At 33.5% G+C, this 5118-nt stretch overlaps 1 long non-coding RNA gene across 1 annotated transcript; it reads right to left on the bottom strand.

The window, feature by feature from the left end:
* Positions 1-473: 473 nt before the first annotated feature.
* Positions 474-2177, bottom strand: LOC129890834 (uncharacterized). The gene is made up of 3 exons (XR_008767043.1): positions 1942-2177; positions 1770-1856; positions 474-766 (listed from the first exon to the last, which is right to left on the bottom strand). It is a non-coding gene; the product is annotated as an uncharacterized LOC129890834 (long non-coding RNA).
* Between the last annotated feature and the right edge of the window lie 2941 nt (positions 2178-5118).

Genomic DNA, 5118 nt, shown 5'->3' with positions numbered 1-5118 from the left:
GGGGTGAAGTTGTGTGGTATCGATGTTGATGGAATAGTTGTTCAAAATGGGTCCAAATGCTCCTTTGTAGTGGATGTCAAGTCAAAACAAGATCTTGACCCGATGCTTATTGAGTTTAAGGGGTTGATAAAGGAAAAGAAGGTAGAGGTCTTTTCTCAAGGGAGAGATGGGAAAAGTAGTTTAATTAGGGACGACATCAATTATCTATAAATTTATTTATGTTTTGTAGTCAAATAAAAATAGTTTCGTCACTAAATACAATCCTTTACATACGAAAGGTACTTTGTCCCAAATGTATAAATTAGTGATAATTTTGCTTTTATACAAATCACTTATAATTTTGTAGTTAAAACCTATCATGTTGTCATCAAAAATATTGATTTTACAAACACAACCAAATTGTTGCAGTGATTAGTGACAATTACAATTGTGACAGATTACAAATTTAATTCGTAGTTAAAAATAAATTATATTATTAATCAGAAGACAACTCAGGACAAATATTTTGCACAAATATAATCAATTTATGACAATGATTTGACTATCTTGAAAAATAAATTGTAATTTAATCATAATTTTTTTCTCCTATCTTGTGCGCTTCACTTGTTTTAAGCAGAACAAATTTTGAGATGTTCGTCCCAACTTTATAGCTTTATTGATGAAATTGCCTTAAAACACCTTCCTTCACCAACTGGATCTCTGTATCATTTTCCCTATAGGCTGCTTCATTTGACAATATCTTTCTTTCCGCTTTCCACGAACTTATCTTCACCAAAAAATATTTAACTACTTTTTACTCTTAAAATTAAAATAAGAAGATTCTTCTTGAACAATGACCCTTATATAAAGGGAAAGAATAGGATAAGACTTTACTGGCACAAGATAAAGCATAAACAAGAAAAACACTTCTACAATAGATAAATGTGTAATATATTAATAATCTCTGGAATAAAGGTTAGATCCATCAAACTTATTTTTTTAAAAAAGCTTTATTCAGCTAAATAAATTCAAGTAGTTTTGAGAAACAAGCTTAGATCTTACTAAATTTAAAGAAGTGTAATAACAGAGCATTGATTTTAGAGAATAATTGTCTTAGTAAATTCTCAATTTTAGATTCAATAGTTGTATATATTTTCACAATTTAATCAGCCGGGAACTTAGAAGATATTTTCTTAACTAACTTTGTAAAGTGCATTTTCTTTCTCTGTGCTCTCAACGAAAATTTTCCATTGGGTGTCTTCTTCATATGGATGCAAAAATCAATCATATCTTCAGTAGCTATACAAATACTAACTTGAAAAAGAGAACAAAAAACAACTACTAGACATCAAAATATAAGAACAACTAAAAGTTATGTCTCCCCCATATGAGCTAGAGAACATTTATATTTAAGTGAAAGAACTCACCTGGAAATGAAAAAAAATAAAATCATTATCACAATCTTATGTATTTATCAGTAGGAGCGAATGAGTATAATAAAAATAGAAATTACACAAACAAAATTCTATATTAGAGTTTATAGACAATAAAAAACAAATATCTTGTAGTGTCACGTAGAGAGAATACTTTAATGACCACCTAATACAACTTGTTTCTGATAACAATTGTTATCAGTTATTTACCTTTTAGACCTTATAAAAAGCTAGCTATGAAAGATAGAAAAAAATCACAAAGCAAAATACCCTATCTTTGAATTAGCAGATCATATGAATAACGTATCATTTAATATCAACTATCAAGTTACACCATTTAGACACAATCATTTATACCTTCATACTGCAAAAAGCTTGTGTCAAACTCTCAGTCAATCAAACAGGTAGCACTGTACCAAGCAATAGTCAATCCCAAAAGGAATTCTTCAAATACAAAAAGTTGGTATTAAAATGTTTAAGATTTGAATACATATAAATTTTTATATAAGAATAGTACTACTAGACAAACCTGAAATATTATGTGCTTGAAATTTAAACTCATTGGCGTTTCTTATTCCTCTCTGAAATTTGCTGCAAAATTTGATATTTTAAGAACACACTTGAGGGAAATGAGACGTCACTGAAAATTTTAGCGATAAAAAAAATCTGACATAGGAGTAAGTGTGGGTCCATAGAGATTTGAGTGGAGGAGGTCCAAGGGAAAAACCTAATGAACTGATATCAATTTTAAGGAGGAGGGACATTCTTTGCACTTTTAAAATGGGGGGATATATTTTACTAAAAGTTTCAATGGGGGAAATTCAAACCCTCTTTAAATTAATACTCGATAAATTAATAAATTCTTTAAATTATATTTTTCTTTAATTTTTTATTTGAACCAGTCAAAAAAATCACAAATGTTGATAAGAAAATAAGATAATATATTTTTGGAACACCTCTCTCTCCCTCTCTCTCTCTCTCTCTCTATATATATATATATATATATATAATTCCATTAATATTTTTTATAATTGCAAAAATATCTAAAACAATTTTGTTAAATATGTTTTTAGTGTTTTATATATTTTATTAACATTTAAATCTAGTTGAAGATCATCTCTAACTTTTCTTATTACATCCAAAAGTTTTGGTGTTGTCTTCACGAGTTGCACCAAAAAATTGTGAAGAGCTCTAGACACGATAAATGCTTCCTTAGGTGTAACTAGTTCCAAAGGTATTGCGTCATCTTCAACTTTATCATCAATATTGTTTATTCTCCCTCTAACATACTATAATGACCCTCCAGGTCATTTTTGTGTTAATGCATTTATTTTGTTGTTTAGAGCTTTCCTATAACAACCCAAGTCATTTATGACTTGTAGGCACTGGCTGTTTAATTGCCTGGCCATTTATTTGGGTTGTAGGCCCATCTCCCTGTTTCTGATCTTTTATAACTTAAAATGTTTATTTTGGTCATAACTTTAAGAAAACAACCTCAAAAAGGAATTCTGACGATTCTATCAGCTCTGGAATAGAAAAATTAGACTAGTAGCATGATTTGCAAGAGTATCAAAGTTTCGGTGCGAGTTTGGACCATTAGGCGTTTTAACCTTTGAAATTTGGCTTAAGTTTGACTTTGGTCAGTATTCTTAAAGAATACACCAGATAAAAATTCTGTCAACCTGGTTAGTTCCAAAATGTCGAGTTTGGTCTTGTAAGACCTTGGAATTCGGAAAGTTAGATCAAAAAGAAAAACTCAAGAAAAGTCAATTGACCCTATGTTTACGAGTCCCTCTATGACTCTTAGTCTTTTCTAGGACTCGTAGGGAAAAGTCATAGAGTGATTCCTAAGGGCTAGTTCAAGAACAAAACTCGGAGGAATCCTACGACTGAAAATGATGGGTTGTCGTCTTGTTAACGAGTTGTAAGGATGACTCATGAAAAACTTTAGAGACTACTATTTTGCAGGTTTTCAAGTCCTGTGGAGAGTCAATTTGACAACTTGTACTAATGACAATGAGTCGTAACCATCACTCGTAGGCTCAACTTCAGAAGCCATAAAATTAAACTTTCTCGGGCCTGCAACGGCAGTTCTAGTCTACAATCTGTATTCTTGAGTGGTTCAACCTTTCCCTCTAATGCTTGTTCTTTATGATTTTTAGAATATGCATCCACAAAGCTACCCCGCTAGAAGGAATGTGGTTGAAGAGGAGCAACGAGCTCCTAATGATCCTTTGAATGATCAAGTTTTTAATGTCGTATTTCGAGCGGCTTTTCAAGCACTTGTTCAAGCCATTACAGCTCAAGCCAATCATGAAATGTTTTTTCCCATGAACGGCAGCCACTAATGTTCGTGATTTCATGAGGATGATTCCTACAGAGTTTTGGGGTTCTAAAGTTGATGAGGATCCACAAGAGTTATTCATAAGATTGTTTAGATCATGGGGATTAGCCCAGTTGAGAGAGCAGAGTTAGCCACTTATCAATTGAAGGGTGTTACTCATATTTGGTATGATCAATGGAAAAGTGATAGACCTAGAAAAGTGGATCCCGTGACTTGGGATAAATTCAAAGATATGTTTCTTGATCACTTTTTCGCATTGGAGTTGAGGGAGGCCAAAGTGAAAGAGTTTATCAACCTTCAGAAAGGTGGTATGAGTGTGAGAGAGTATGCTCTCAAGTTTACTCAATTGTCCAAATATGCTCTATTTATAGTTTCTGACTTAAGAGCTCGTATGAGCAAGTTCGTATCAGGCGTATCGGATATGGGCTCAAAGGAGTACAAAATGGCTCTTTTGATTCGGGATATGGACATATCTAGACTCATGACCTATGTGGAGCAAATAGAAGGTGTGAAGCTAAAGGAGAAAAATAGGGAGTCTAAGAGGCCAAGGATAGATGGTGGTGATTTCTCACATGGTAAGTCCGGAGATGGTGGACGTCCTCATTTTCACCAAAAGTACTCCGTTCAAGTGTCTTCTAATGCCACTACTACAAGGTTTGACAAAGATAGGGTACCCAACCCTAAGCCTCAAGGAGGTGCTCCTATTGGCCAAGTTACTCCCACATGTAAAAAGTCTGGTAAGAACCAGAGGGGTGAATGTATAGTCGATTGGAATGTGTGCTACTCGTGTGGTAATTCGGGTCACATGCTAAATAATGCAAGGTCAAAGATAGTCATCCTCAAGGCCAAGTTTCTCATGGAGGTCAAGTGGCTCATGTAGGCCAAGTTGCTCAAGGTGCTCAACTGCAAACAAAGGGTGGTCAACGCAATATTAGGTTTTATGCTCTTCAATATAGGCAATAGGTGGAGGAGACTCCTGATATTGTTACTGGTATGTTACGGGTCTTTCACTATAATGTTTATGCCTTACTTTATCTGAGTGCAAATTTTCTTTTGTTTCCTCTTATGTGACCATAAGATTTGATGTTATCCTCGAAACATTGTTATAGACTTTCTCTATATATACTCCCGTAGGTGAGTCAGTTGTGGCTAAAAGAGTCTATAGAAGTTGTCCAGTTTTGGCCTTCAATAAAGATACCATATGTGATCTAGTTGAGTTTGAGATGATTGATTTTGATGTTATCCTTGGTATGGATTGGCTATATTCATGTTATGCTTTTATTGATTATAGAACCCTAGTAGTTAAGTTATAATTCCTAAATGAGCCGATCCTAGAATTGAAGGGTAGTAATTCTGTGTTCA

The sequence above is a fragment of the Solanum dulcamara genome, chromosome 5, assembly GCF_947179165.1.
Source record: "Solanum dulcamara chromosome 5, daSolDulc1.2, whole genome shotgun sequence".
Classification (NCBI taxonomy): Eukaryota; Viridiplantae; Streptophyta; class Magnoliopsida; order Solanales; family Solanaceae; genus Solanum; species Solanum dulcamara.
This window is presented reverse-complemented; position numbering and strand designations above follow the sequence as displayed.